General features: G+C 47.6%; 1 protein-coding gene across 4 annotated transcripts in view; it reads right to left on the reverse strand.

The window, feature by feature from the left end:
- Positions 1-16175, reverse strand: part of LOC146558649 (heparan sulfate glucosamine 3-O-sulfotransferase 5) — a 144578-nt gene that overhangs the window by 43431 nt on the left and 84972 nt on the right. The gene's annotated exons all lie outside the window — the stretch shown is intronic.

Consider the following 16175-nt stretch of genomic DNA (forward strand, 5'->3'; position numbering starts at 1 on the left):
CATCTGATTTTCTTCAGGTACTCAGACATTCAGTTCCCCAGTGTGTCCACAACATTAACAGGAAGAGCAAGCTAGAAGAAGAGACATCTTTGCAAATTGTTGATTTGACAGCTGAAAGTAGCTCTATCCTGAGCTACCACAATATTTATTTAGCAAGAGAAGTTCAGGGAGGGCCCACATTCTTCCACACAGTGGTCCAGATGTTGTATTCTGTGTTGATGTATTTTAAGTACACACAAAAAAATGCTGGGTTATTTTCATGACTTGACTTCTGAGTAAAAGCTATAGGGTCATAGGTTGGGTTAGTTTGACCAAATATTAGGCCAACAGTTTTGACTCTGGAGTTGGGTTGGTGATTTGCTGGGTTCTTTTATTAACTCCACAGCTTGAATAATTTTGGCGGTTCATAGGTTGGGTAGCTTTGATCAAATATTGGGTCAAAATTATACCCAAATGGTTGGGTTGAAGACAAGCTTACAAGAAGCCACATCATTCTTCACAAAAGACCATTTTCAATTAGACTGTGACCTGATCAGATATCACTGAACCTCTCCTCTACTATGAAATAAAACATGGTAAGTAAAAAGGGTTAGAAGTTTACCTGCTCAGTAAAGGCTTTTTAACAGATAACACCAGCTAGCTTGTGATGAAGAAAGCTATATTTATTTCTATTTAAAAAGCCTGATGTCACATTTTAAAGTTATTACTTGAAATGAGTCTTAATTTGCTTTGTTTGACAAAATATTCAGAAATCACTGTATCTAGAACAAAGAAAGTATAAGATTAGGTGTTGCTATACAGCATTTGATAAAAAAGGGTAAAACAAATAAAGAAAAGAAAAAGGAGCACAGTTTAAACTATTTATTTAATTTAATTATTTAATTTATCCTAAATTATCTATGTTGGTAACCTAACATCTTTTCGTTTTAAAAGTTAAGTCAAGGATAATCAATCTCATTAAAAAAAACAAATAGTTATGTCTATAACTTCTGTTCCCTGAAGGAGAGGAACGAGGTACAACACATAAGTTGGGGATATCATGCCCTCGCGTGTCCTGGCTGAAGAAACCTTTATTCACGCCTTAAAGGCAGATGACGTGTGATGACACGCGCACAGCCTCGCCTGCACATATAGCCGCTGTCATCACAGTCATCCCTCGGTTCGATAGCCGCTCTTCACCGAGCCAAAACTGCAAAAACAAACTTCAAAGTAGCGCTACGCATTCAGCGGGAGGCGTGGATGATGAGCGGCGATAAACTTGTGAAAAGCAAGTTATGCCCAACTCCACCGGTGGATTCTGACAGCGTGTAAAAGTGTGAAAACATCCACGATCACCACCGGATTTTGAAGGGCTGGACTGCTGCATGATGGAGAGGAGGACACTGCCACGGCCCTTCTGAGGGTGTTCGACTCCGACACTGACAATGAGGATTTCTTTGGTTTTGAAAGTGACAACGAAGGAGAGAAGCGGAGAGTGGATGACGAAGCCATCCTGAGCCTGTTTGTATCCGACACTGGAGAAGAGGACTTTGGTGGTTTTAGTGCGCAGGAAGAAGAGAAAGATGGTGGTGAATGACTGACTTTTCTTCTTGTTAAAGCTGTGTCACTGCACCTGAGCCTAAAAGGTAGTCCGAATCTATGTTTCTGGTGTGCTATAGGTTACTGTTATGTACTACATAACAGGCTACTCCTGGTCGTTGTGTCCCTGGGCAAGACACTTTACCCTACTTGCCTACTGGTGTTGGCCAGAGGGGCCGATGGCGCGATATGGCAGCCTCGCTTCTGTCAGTCTGCCCCAGGGCAGCTGTGGCTACAACTGTAGCTTGCCTCCACCAGTGTATGAATGTGAGAGTGAATGAATAGTGGAATTGTAAAGCGCTTTGAGGGTCTCGAAAAGCGCTATATAAATGCAACCCATTATTATTATTATTATTACATGTGCAAATATATACCCATAACTTGTTTTTCAAAATATTAATAAAAGGGGTGTGTCTCCAAACAGCCATCTCTTTCCTGACAATTCCCTTTGTGCATATTCTCTTACATATGATAAGTCAACATTGAAACACCTGCGGCTTTTAGTCAGGTGCGGCTAATGTATGTACAAAACAGGATTTTCCCCTGATTTTAGCTTGTGCGGCTAATATTCAGGTGCGCTTTGTAGTCCGGGAAATATGGTACATGCCCCGCAGAGCAGCCACCGAACCGGAATCGGACCACCACATCCTTAGTGAGTGGTAGACCCAGCAGAAAGGACAGCATGAGCCACCGAAGGGGCTGTAACATCCAACTGAACTGATAAAACCGCACAAAAGTGTGTGGTGATGCCCAATAGGCAGCATTTGGACGCAATACGACCTTGTGGCCATCAGGAAAGAACTGTGTGCAGGAGGTATGCACAGACAGCGCATGAAGGTCACCCACTCGCTTTGCCGAAGCCAAAGCGATAAGTAATGCTGTCTTATATTAAAGAAATTTCATATCCACAGACTCAATAGGTTCAAACAGGGGGCTACAAAGGGCCTCCAGGACCAAAGACAAGTCCCAAGCAGGGACACTGGACTTAAACACGGGCCTCAGCCGGCGAACCCCTTTCAGAAAATGTATGGCGAGGGGATGTGCACCTGGTGTCACCCCATCAAAGCCAATATGACAAGCAGATATAGCTGCTAAATAAACCTTAATTGTCGAAAATGAAAGGCCCTTATCCAGCAGCTCCTGCAGGAATGTCAAAACATCCACAATAGAGTACTGACATGGGAGAGTGTGGTGGTCCTGGCACCATTGCTCGAAGGTTTGACATTTGTAAGCATACAAGCCTCTAGTAGATGAGGCCCTAGCGCTCTGAATTGTCTCTATCACGCTAGGTGGCAAACCCTTAGCAATCAAGTTTAACCTCTCAGCAGGTAAGCATGAAGGCACCACAGATCTGGGCTCAGATGAAACACTTCTCCTTCCGTCTCAGAGAGGAGATCCCTGCGGAGAGGAAGCTGCTAAGGACTCGCTGCTAGCAGGCTGATTATCTCTGCGTACCACGACCTTGTGGGCCACCAAGGGGCCACTAGAATCAGAGAGAGGGAATGCCAACGCACTCTCTCTAGAACTGGAGATATCATTTCCACTGGGGGAAATGCATACAGGAGCACGTCTGGCCATTGGTGCGCTAGCGCGTCCAAGCCCAAGGGTGCATCGTGGTTGATTATGGAGAAGAACAGGGGGCAGTGAGTATTTACCCTGGAAGCAAAAAGATCTATTTGCGCCTTGCCAAATAGATCCCAAATCTGAGCCACTATTAAGGGTGTAACCTCCATTCTCTCACCAGAGGACCCCCCCTGGAGAGAAGGTCCGGCACGCAGTCTGCGTCCCAGCTGAAACTGAGCAAGGCAGTGATGAAACGTGGCCATTCTGAGCTCCGACAAACGTGCGCGGCTGGAAAGCGAGCATATTTCCAAACCGAGGAAAGAAACCTGCTGACTCGGGATTAGCGAGCTCTTTTGAAAGTTCACAGAGAACCCCAGTGTCTGAATGTGTGACAGAACCAGTGACAGCTGTATCTCCGCCTGCTCTCTGGAGCAAGCTACGAGAGCCCAGTCGTCTAGGTAGGCTAAGATGTGGATGCCTCTCTCTCTGAGGGGCGCTAGCGCTGCCTCGGCACATTTCATAAAGGTGTGAAGAGCAAACGACAGCCCGAACGGCAGCACTAGGTAGTCGTAGGCTAGGCCCTCGAATGCAAACCTCAGAAACTGCCTGTGTTTCGGGTGTATAACCACATGAAAATAAGCATCTGTTAGATTGATTGTTGCAAACCAATCTCCCGGGCTGACTGCATTCAAGAGCTGTCTGAGTGTTAGCATCTTGAACCTGTACGTTCGTAGATACATGTCCAAGTCTCGCAGGTCGAATATATTGGCAAAATAACGGCTGTACCAACCTTTGTCTGTCTCTGAAGCGGGGACCACTCGTATTGCTCTTTTCTGCAGTAGCGCCTTTATTTCCTCTCTGAGTATCATGGCGGCCTCGGTGTTGACAGTCGTATTTATGACTCTCTGGAAATGAGGCGCCTTGACCCAGAACTGCAACTGGTAACCCATGGCAATGGTTCGCAGCACCCACGGAGAGGGGGCGCAAGCACGCCACTGAGGGAAGTGAGCAGCCAGCCATCTAACCTGCAGCACCGTCGGTGGGGCGTTGTCGCTCCCAGTGTGTCTGCAGGGGACTGCATCACCTGCCTGACCTGGCTCATTCTGCCCGCAGGCTGAGCATTTGTGATTGTTTGAGAATAAACAACAGTCTTTATTGATTTTAAATGGAAACATGTACATTTATACATTTTGTTGGAGGCACCTTTTCTGGGGCACAACAATGAAAAACAGCAGGAACACTCAATGTGGTCACCTGAACATTTAACACACCTGAACAGGGAGTTACCTGAGGTATTTTGTGTGCAGGGGTTTTGTGCTTGGGAGACAGTGTTAGGAAAGTGCAGAGCCTTCTGGGGCTGACAACCTGAACAGAACTTAAGTGGCACCTCTTGGGCGGCAACAGAGGGCTAAAAGCAGCGTCTCCCTGCTGCTGGACCCCTTCTCCACTCGAAACCACAGCTAGGAGGGCTGAGGCTTCTTCCTCCTGGGCGTCGTGTCCCGCCGGGGGCCCGAGGGTGGGCCTTTGCTCCAGGCCGACTGGCATGGCACTCAGGCCGGAGGATGTGTTCTTGCTGGCGGCACACCCACTTCAACAGTCGGCGCCGGTCTCTTGCCAGTCGGCAGAGGAACATGGATGTCCTGTGAGAGGCAGCTGCGGGCTTGGGCTGACGTCTGGGGATGATGTCGCGCAGAGCTTCCGTCTGCTTCTTCCTGAGATCGAATCTAGCCTGAATGGCTTCAAGGGAATGTCAGAATAACCCAGCCGCAGACACTGGTGTGTCCAGATATACAGCTCTGTCCCTATCTGGGACGTCAAAGAGGGTCAGCCACAGGTGCCTCTGCGCCACTACTGTCAAAGCCATCCCTCTGCCCAGGAAGAGCACTGCACCGATGACAGAGCTCATGGCGCGAGCAGTGCCGGCCTGAGCCCGATAAATCTTCTCCAGCTGCGAAGCAGAGAATCTGCAGTGCTTAGACGGCAGAGTTGCCAACACCATGGTTATGGGACGGGGCCAAATAAGCACCCAGAGATGGCTCCATAGGGGGTGGGTTAGCTAAGCCAGCCCCCTCGGCGCTGTCCAATTCCATGTACTGTCCATAGCCGGGCACAGTGACGCGGGTAGACAGAGGTTTGTCCCATGATGCTGTTAGCTCGCAGAGAAAGTCTGGGAACATGGGAAGGCAGTGTTTGGCCATTGCAGGCTCCAGTGGGAGGAAAAAACCTGCGAACCGCGACGGCTTCTGAGGTGGCAGAGGAGAGGGCCAGTCCACCTGCAGCTTCTCAGTAGCACGGCGAAACAGGGAGAAAAGAGAGGTGTCATCGTGGCTGACCGGCGCAGCAGCGGCGGCACATTGGGCCGACAATGAGCTGTCCTGCTCATCCTCCGACAAACCATGGATGTCCAGGCCGATGTCCAGCACGTCATCGTCTTCCTGGGGAGCGCTGGTGGTCTTCAGCCTGGTTTGAAGCCCACCAGCGCTCCTGCATGGTTCCGGCTCGTCATCTGCTAATGTTTGCAGTCCATTCAAAAACGCAAAGCGAAACGCTGCACAGGAAAACTTGAAATTAGCGCTCCGCGGGCAGCCAACACACAAACTGCTCAGTGGAGGCTAACACCAACAGGGGCAGTTAAGCTAAGTTCAAGTCGGCAGACAACGGAGCTAACTAGCAGTAGCTAGCTAGCCCAACTCAGCAGAGGTGTTCTCAGTGAGGTGAAGAGCGTAAGAACTGAGGGATGACTGTGATGACAGCGGCTATATGTGCAGGCGGGGCCATGCACGTGTCATCACACGTCATCTGCCTTAAAGGCGTGAATAACGGTTTCGTCAGCCAGGACACACGAAGGCGTGATATCCCATACTTATGTGTTGTACTGAGTGAATCGACTGAAAGGGAACCAACCTTTTTTAAATAAATAATAAATAAATGAATTTTTATTTATATAGCACCTTTCAAGACAGAATCACAAAGTGCTGCACATAAGATTACAAGTCATAAAAAGATTTAAAAAAAAGAGAAAATAAAACAGGCAAAAAATTAACCAAAAGCAGTTTTAAAAAGGTGAGTTTTGAGTTTTTTTTAAAAACAGCTACTGAGTCCACAGTTCTTAATGTTTGGGGGAGAGAGTTCCACAGTCTAGGGGCCACAGTGGCAAAAGCTCTATCCCCCTTAGTTCTCCTCTTAGTATTTTTTATAGCAAGTAAGCCCTGATCAGATGACCTCAAAGACCTGCTGGGGACATAGGGCTGTAGCAGATCAAAGATGTAGGCTGGTGCCAGTCCGTGCACAGCTCTGTAGGTCAAGACCAGGATCTTAAAAATGACTCTAAATTTAATAGGAAGCCAGTGTAACTGAGATAACAACGGTGCCACATGTGAGTACTTGGAGGATTTTGTCAAAAGCCTTGCTGCAGCGTTTTGCACAACCTGCAGACGATCCAGAGAACCTTTGCTTAGACACATCAATAGCGAATTACAGTAATCCAATCATGAGGAAATAAATGCATGTATAGCAATCTCCAGTTCAGAGCGAGATAAAATCGGGCTTAGCTTAGCCACATTTCTTAAATGATAAAAACAAGATCGAACCAGAGATTTCACATGCCCATCCAATGTGAGAGTCGAGTAAAAAGTGACACCTAAATTTCTGATAGAGGATTTAACATAGAGAGAGAGAGGACCAAGGGCTTTCACTATCTGGGATAAAAATCTATCAGGGGCGCATAAGAGGACTTCGGTTTTCCCCTCGTTGAGTTGGAGGAATTTTGCATCCAACATTTGATCAAATCTAAGCAATCATTCAGACGCTGAAGCTTAGATAAATCCTCGGGCTTAAAAGAAACGTACAACTGAATATCATCAGCATAGCAGTGATAAGAAATGTCCTCAAAAGAGCCCATTATACAAAACACCCAGCACGCCCCTGCGGGCGGTTTATCCTTCAAGCTCGGGTCCTCTACCAGAGGCCTGGGAGCTTGAGGGTCCTGCGCAGTATCTTAGCTGTTCCCAGGACTGCGCTCTTCTGGACAGAGATCTCCGATGTTGTTCCCGGGATCTGCTGGAGCCACTTGCCTAGCTTGGGAGTCACCGCACCTAGTGCTCCGATTACCACGGGGACCACCGTTACCTTCACCCTCCACATCCTCTCAAGCTCTTCTCTGAGCCCTTGGTATTTCTCCAGCTTCTCGTGTTCCTTCTTCCTGATATTGCTGTCATTCGGAACCGCTACATCGATCACTACGGCCGTCTTCTTCTGTTTGTCTACCACCACTATGTCCGGTTGATTAGCCACCACCATTTTGTCCGTCTGTATCTGGAAGTCCCACAGGATCTTAGCTCGGTCATTCTCCACCACCCTTGGGGGCATCTCCCATTTTGACCTTGGGACTTCCAGGTTATACTCGGCACAGATGTTCCTGTACACTATGCCGGCCACTTGGTTATGGCGTTCCATGTATGCCTTGCCTGCTAGCATCTTGCACCCTGCTGTTATGTGCTGGATTGTCTCTGGGGCATCTTTACACAGCCTGCACCTGGGGTCTTGCCTGGTGTGATAGACCCCAGCCTCTATGGATCTTGTGCTCAGAGCTTGTTCTTGTGCTGCCATGATTAGTGCCTCTTAGATATATATGTATATATAGCAGCTGGATAGCGTAGTGGTTAGACTACACGCCTTTGGAACAGAGGATCGCAAGTTCGATTCCTGCCTGGGGCGTCTGTATCCAGTAAGGGTCCTAAGGCTAGACCCCCTATGCTAAGCAAGCCTACCGCAGACATGAGCGAGACAGATAAATATGAAGGCATGCCGGCTCGGACGTCGCCCGGATCAACAAGGTCCGCGTCAGGTGTTGAGGAACCAGGGCACCCTGACGAAAAGTGGGCTACTGGAACAAGAAGGCATCGGTGGGCAAGAGACGAAAATAGGGCGTTGTTGGAATGCTACTATGCAAGTAACCCCGGCGGAAGGGGCTACATGAATAGGATGAGGGACCTATGGATTCTTCGATACCCAACATCCACAATGACGGCGAAACAACTAGTAGCTCAGTGTTCCAACATTCAAAAGAAGGGACTGCTCTCACAGCTAGAGATTGACGAGGTACAACACAAATACTACGGCAAGGAGGAGTCAGGACACCGGGTCAGGGGGGAGATATCATCACCCCCACCCGAGATTGGGTACATAGCCCCAAGTGCGATAGGAGAAGAGAGGAGCTGACCTGAAAAATAGGATCATGGCCAAGCTTGAAACCTGGATCCCGCGTAGCCGGTTACCAAGATTACGTGAAGTTCCCTCAGAAGGTCTGCTAGATGATGTTAATGCAGCACTACAGACAATACCTACAACCACGATTACCGACACTAACAAGCTGATCTACAATACGGTAACAGTGATCAGTGAGATGCTTGGCTACAAGTTGAACAGCGACAAGGGGCAGTACCCTCCATGGAGAAGGAGGCTAGAGGGCAAGATCAAAGTAGCACGGAGGGAGGTTAGCCAACTAACGGAGTTGCAGAAAGGTGCGACAAATAAGGTGCCTAAGAAATACAGCAAGCTGTCCATACCTGAGGCCTTGGAAACTGCCAAGCAAAGCCTCACAGCCTTGGCCAGCCGCTTGAGGAGGTACACCAGAGAGATAGAAGGCAGGAGAATAAACCAGCTGTTCTCCACAGAACCAGCAAAGGTGTACTCTCAGTGGCAAGGGAACAATAAGAGAACAGCACCACCAAGGCTGGAGACGGAGCAATACTGGAAGAGCATATGGGAGAAGGATGCAACCCATAACGGCAATGCTCAGTGGCTAGAGGATCTGAGGGCTGACCACAGCGACCTCCCTGAACAGGGTCCAGTAACCATCACAGTGGCAGATATCCAAGAAAGGGTCTCCAGTATGAAGAGTTGGACAGCACCAGGGCCCGACATGGTTCACGCCTACTGGCTGAAGAAGCTGACTGCACTCCACGAGCGTCTGGCAGCACAAATGAACCAGCTGCTAGTTAACGAGAGACACCCGGAATGGCTAACTGAAGGCCGGACGGTCCTGATCCCCAAGGACCCCAAGAAGGGACCGGTCCCCTCCAACTACCGACCAATAACCTGCCTCAGTACTACATGGAAGCTCCTGTCAGGCATCATATCGGCTAAGATGAACAGGCACATGGGTCAATACATGAGCGGGACACAGAAAGGAATTGGCAAGAATACCAGAGGCGCAAAACACCAGCTACTGGTAGACAGAACAATCAGCCGAGACTGCAAGACCAGACTGACCAACCTGTGCACTGCCTGGATTGATTACAAGAAGGCCTATGACTCAATGCCCCACAGCTGGATACTGGAATGCCTAGAATTGTACAAGATCAATGGGACCCTAAGAGCCTTCATCAGGAACTCAATGGGGATGTGGCGTACAACACTAGAGGCCAACTCCAAGCCCATAGCACAAGTCACCATCAAGTGCGGGATCTAACAAGGAGATGCTCTGTCCCCACTGCTGTTCTGCATAGGCCTGAACCCCCTCAGTGAGATCATTAACAAGACTGGCTACGGATACCGACTACAGAACGGAGCAGTTGTCAGCCACCTCCTGTACATGGATGACATCAAGCTGTATGCCAAGAGTGAACGAGACATCGATTCACTGATCCACACTACCAGGCTATACAGCAATGACATTGGAATGTCGTTCGGACTGGAGAAGTGTAGTCGGATGGTAACAAAGAGAGGGAAGGTAGTCAGAACTGAGGGGATTGAACTACCAGAAGGCAACATTGCAGACATAGAGGACAGTTACAAGTACTTGGGGATCCCACAGGCGAATGGGAACCATGAAGAGGCCGCTAGAAAAGCTGCAACCACCAAGTACCTGCAGAGGGTCAGGCAAGTCCTGAGGAGTCAGCTGAATGGTAAGAACAAGATCCGGGCCATCAACACGTACGCCCTGCCCGTGATCAGGTACCCTGCTGGGGTAATAGGCTGGCCAAAGGAGGAGATAGAAGCCACTGACATAAAGACAAGAAAGCTCCTTACCATGCATGGAGGGTTTCACCCCGAATCCAGCACCCTGAGGCTGTACGCTAAGCGGAAGGAAGGGGGCCGGGGACTGGTGAGTGTCAGCACCACAGTCCAGGATGAGACAACGAACATCCAAGAATACATTGGGAAGATGGCCCCAACTGACCGAGTGCTCAGTGAATACCTCAGGCAGCAGAAACCCAAGAAAGAGGAGGGAGACGAGGAACCATCATGGAAGGACAGGCCCCTGCACGGTATGTACCACCGGCAGATAGAGGAGGTGGCTGATATCCAGAAATCCTACCAGTGGCTGGACAAAGCTGGACTGAAAGACAGCACAGAGGCACTAATCATGGCAGCACAAGAACAAGCTCTGAGCACAAGATCCATAGAGGCTGGGGTCTATCACACCAGGCAAGACCCCAGGTGCAGGCTGTGTAAAGATGCCCCAGCACATAACAGCAGGGTGCAAGATGCTAGCAGGCAAGGCATACATGGAACGCCATAACCAAGTGGCCGGCATAGTGTACAGGAACATCTGTGCCGAGTATAACCTGGAAGTCCCGAGGTCAAAATGGGAGATGCCCCCAAGGGTGGTGGAGAATGACCGAGCTAAGATCCTGTGGGACTTCCAGATACAGACGGACAAAATGGTGGTGGCTAACCAACCGGACATAGTGGTGGTAGACAAACAGAAGAAGATGGCCGTAGTGATCGATGTAGCGGTTCCGAATGACAGCAATATCAGGAAGAAGGAACACGAGAAGCTGGAGAAATACCAAGGGCTCAGAGAAGAGCTCGAGAGGATGTGGAGGGTGAAGGTAACGGTGGTCCCCGTGGTAATCGGAGCACTAGGTGCGGTGACTCCCAAGCTAGGCGAGTGGCTCCAGCAGATCCCAGGAACAACATCGGAGATCTCTGTCCAGAAGAGCGCAGTCCTGGGAACAGCTAAGATACTGCGCAGGACCCTCAAGCTCCCAGGCCTCTGGTAGAGGACCCGAGCTTGAAGGATAAACCGCCCGCAGGGGCGTGCTGGGTGTTTTTTTTATATACACTGAACAAAAATATAAACGCAACACTTTTGTTTTTGCTCCCATTCCCCATGGGATGGACGTAGAGACCTAAAATTCATTCCAGATACACAATATAACCATCCCTCCCAAACAGTGGTCACAAATCAGTCCAAATGTGTGGTAGTGGGCACATCTGCTATATTGAGATAATCCATCCCACCTCACAGGTGTGCCACATCAGGATGCTGATCTGACATCATGAGTAGTGCACAGGTGTACCTCAGACTGCCCACAACAAAAGGCCACCCTGGAATGTGCAGTTTTGTCTCACAGCAAAATGCCACAGATGCCACAAGCAATGAGGGAGCGTGCAATTGGCATGCTGACAGCAGGAATGTCAACCAGATCTGTCGCCCGTGCATTGAATGTTCATTTCTCAACCATAAGCCGTCTCCACAGGCGTTTCAGAGAATATGGCAGCACATCCAACCGGCCTCACAACCGCAGACCTCGTGTAACCACACCAGCCCAGGACCTCCACATCCAGCAGGTTCACCTCCAAGATCGTCTGAGACCAGCCACCCAGACAGCTGCTGGAACAATTGGTTTGCACAACCAAACAATTTCTGCACAAACTGTCAGAAACCGTCTCAGGGACGCTCAACTGCATGCCCGTCGTCCTCATTGGGGTCTTGACCTGACTCCAGCTCGTCGCCGTAACAGACTTGTGTGGGCAAATGCTCACATTCGATGGCGTCTGGCACGTTGGAGAGGTGTGCGCTTCACGGATGAATCATGGTTCACATTGTTCAGGGCAGATGGCAGCTGAGAATGTCCCAGTTCTTGCATGGCCAGCATACTCACCGGACATGTCACCCATTGAGCATGTTCGGGATGTGCTTGACCGGCGTATACGACAGCGTGTGCCAGTTCCCACGAATATCCAACAACCTCGCACAGCCATTGAAGTGGAGTGGACCAACATTCCACAGGCCACAATTGACAATCTGATAGACTCCATGCGACGATGTGTTGCACTGCATGAGGCAAATGGTGGTCACACCAGATACTGACCGGTTCTGGGTCCCCAGACCCCCAATAGCGCAAAAAACTGCACATTCCAGGGTGGCCTTTTGTTGTGGGCAGTCTGAGGTACACCTGTGCACTACTCATGATGTCAGATCAGCATCCTGATGTGGCACACCTGTGAGGTGGGATGGATTATCTCAATATAGCAGATGTGCCCACTACCACACATTTGGACTGATTTGTGACCACTGTTTGGGAGGGATGGTTATATTGTGTATCTGGAATGAATTTTAGGTCTCTACATCCATCCCATGGAGAATGGGAGCAAAAACAATAGTGTTGCGTTTATATTTTTGTTCAGTGTATATATATATATATATATATATATACCACCCTTGGGGGCATCTCCCATTTTGACCTCGGGACTTCCAGGTTATACTCGGCACAGATGTTCCTGTACACTATGCCAGCCACTTGGTTATGGCGTTCCATGTATGCCTTGCCTGCTAGCATCTTGCACCCTGCTGTTATGTGCTGGATTGTCTCTGGGGCATCTTTACACAGCCTGCACCTGGGGTCTTGCCTGGTGTGATAGAACCCAGCCTCTATGGATCTTGTGCTCAGAGCTTGTTCTTGTGCTGCCATGATTAGTGCCTCTTATATATATATATATATATATATATATATATATATATATATATATATATATATATATATATATATATATATATATATGTATATATATATATATATATGTATATATAATAAAGGCCCCAAACTGAACCTTGAGGGAAACCACAAGTAAGGGAGGTAGAGGATGACCTAAAATCGGAGACTGCCACAGAAAAGGATCGGTGATGTAGATATGAGGAGAACCACTCCAAGGCAGTTCCAGATACACCAACCCAATTTTTCAGCCTTTCAATGAGGATGTGGTGGTCAACTGTGTCGAAAGCTGATGTGAGGTCCAACATGAGTAGAACAGAGCATTTTCCTGCATCATTATTCATCAAGATATCACTAGAGACCCTAAGAAGAGCTGTCTCTGTGGAGTGAAATCGACGAAAACCGGACTGAAACTTATCGTAAATGCCATGTTTATCTGCCATAAGTTGCTTAGCCACAACCTTTTCTAGAAGCTTAGCAATTAACGGTAATTTAGAGATACGTCTGTAGCTGCTCCAAAGAGAGGGGTCTAGCTGAGGTTTTTTTAAAAGTGGGAGAATAGCAACATTTTTAAAATAAACTGGAAGTATACCAGATGCCAGTGAAGAGTTGATTAAAATGAGCACACATAGGCCAATAGATTGGAGTCATTTTTGAATAATGATGCAGGTACAATGTTAAATGAACAGGAGGATGCTTTCACTGAATTCACAAGTTTTACCAGCTCAGGTAGTGAAACAGGAGAGAAAGTATCCAAGATAATGGGCCGAGATGGGGTAGAGATCGAAATAACAGGTGCTGAATGTGAAAAATTCATTCTCACGTTATGAATTTTTGCAAGCAGAAAAGAAAGAAAATTTTCACAGTCCTCGTTAGAAAAAATAGGGGCCGCAGGTACAGCAGGAGTAACAATGCCACTAATGGTGTTGAATAGCACCTTAGGATTGCCTCTGCTCTTTGTAACCAAGTGTGAGAAATGGGCAGCCCTCGTATCTCTGATCGCATTATTAAAAGAAGCTAAAAGGTCCTTAAGATAGAGGAGGTGCACATTTAGATGAGTCCACCTGCGCAACACTCCTCGACTTAACAGGACAAATTTCATCTAAAATAGAAAGGCAGTAATCATTAAAAAGACTGGTTGAGAAATCAACACCATTTTGAGGAGATAGCTGTAAGTTAAAAGCATCCACAAATTTCTCCACTGTGGAGGAGTTTAAGATGCGAGAGCTAACCATCTGTCTAACGGGGGACAAAGGCTCATTAAAAGACAAATTAAAAACAATAACATAGTGATCAGAAATAAAAATGTCCTAAGAGCAAATAAAATCAATATTTAAACCCAAAGTAAAAACAAGGTCCAGTGTGTGACCTTTGCTGTGTGTAGGACTGGACACATGCTGAGCAAAATGAAAATAATCCATAATGTTCATAAAGTCTCTGGCGAATGGGTTATAGTAATCATCAACGTGTATGTTAAAGTCCCCAACTATAAGCACCCTAGACAGCTTCATAGTAGCGGATAAGAGGTCGCTGAGCTCCGATAAAAATAACCTGTTATATTCAGGTGGACGATACACCACAGCACAGTAGAAAGGATCCTTGTTACCAATTTTAAGCAGCTGCAGCTCAAATGAACGAAAAAGTCCAGTTTTCACGGAGTGGCAGGAGAAACGGTCCTGGAAAGCCACGAGGCTGGGTAATAAAAGTATAGCCATCTGTGCAGAGTTCAATAAGTGACGAGTAGTCTACATCCCGCTGCCAGGTCTCAGTCAGGAATAAAAAATCCAGTTTTTTAGATAATATAAAATCATTCAACAAGAATGATTTATTAGACAGAGATCGAGCGTTAAAAAGCGCCATATTCAGTGAGCTAGAAGCCTCATTATTTGCAGAGGCTCGAGTTAAGGGACGTCAGGGCATCGATCACTAGACATCCCTGCGCTTAGCTACCTTGCTAGTAATCAAAATGTGATGGCCACAGCGACACGTGAGTTTATACTCCCAATATTTAGCCACCATCTTTGATCCTCACTAAATAAACTACCTTTGTGGGTGGCAGAACCTGGATATCTGTCATTGCTGATCAACAGTGGTATTTGATCAATGGGATTTGATCAGTGGTCATGACAGTTTGCATATTAATGATCAAGGAACTGACCTCACAGCCCATTGTTCATTCAGTGAGCTGGTTTCAGTCATTGTGCAAATCTACTATTTATAAGATTGGGGAAACCTGCAGTCAGTTGAGACTGAAGAAATCACTTGGATGAGTGACGAAACCCTTTTGGAGTTCCTGCTATTTAAATATCACTAAAGTTACTGTCACCATACAAGCTCACCCAGTCACACATAGTCAGAGCATTTTTATCTAACACTCACACACGACATCGTATGCATCGCAGGAAACTTGGGGTTCAGAATCTTGCCCGAAGGTTAGGATTGGATGGTTGGTAGATTCTACAACCTAAGCCACAGCCACTGAAAAACACCCCAGCACCATCCGCACTAAAAAAAATCTTGTGATGACATTCATACCTGGACTAGCAAAGGCCTCAGGGGATCGAGTAGTGACAATAAGGTGGGAGGACAAGGTGAAAGCTGAGTAATGTGTAAGTGATGAGAGTCTGAGTCATGACAACACTGCAGGGACTGCTGAGATATCTCCCTGCTGAATGACCAGCTTGTGCCATTCACCTTCTTGGCAATCAACTCAGTCTCTGATTGGTTTATCTTGAGTTGAAATGCAGCAACCTTGGGGGCATCCTAACCGTGCAGTTTCAGTCAGGCATCAGCAGTGAATGCTTTATGTGTATGCCCTTCGACAAACCGGGTCTGACAGCCTGCGTGAACATCCTGGGGATTGTTGAAGATGAGGTGAGGGAGGGAAGGTGGGGGAAGCAGAGGTAGCTGTAGGTGCAGGGGCAGCCCTGCAGTGAAGCTGACATGTGCAAAGAGCTAATTGGCCATGCAGCACTTATGCAAAAGCCTTTTAACTGTTTCCAGCCATCAAGCACCCTCTGATTTACTCTGACAGACCCTCTGCTCCACTTTGCATAAAGACGCGTAGGTGTTTAAAATTTCATCTGTCTCTCTCAGCAGAGGCCTATCATCACTGTCCAGGATTATTTCTCCATCAGGCTGTCAGCAAGAAGCACAGCTCAGCAGGACATTAACCCTTTCAGCTCATCCACTCAGTTCATCCATCACATTTCTTTGTTTTACACAAGAACATAATCAAAAAATTTTGCAGCTGTTATGAATCATCTTAACATTGGCACAATCTAAATATGCTGATCAGAAGGAGTATAT

The sequence above is a fragment of the Mchenga conophoros genome, linkage group LG15, assembly GCF_057382185.1.
Source record: "Mchenga conophoros isolate Kocher_MC1m ecotype Shallow Benthic linkage group LG15, M_conophoros_male_GT1.1, whole genome shotgun sequence".
Lineage (NCBI taxonomy): Eukaryota > Metazoa > Chordata > Actinopteri > Cichliformes > Cichlidae > Mchenga > Mchenga conophoros.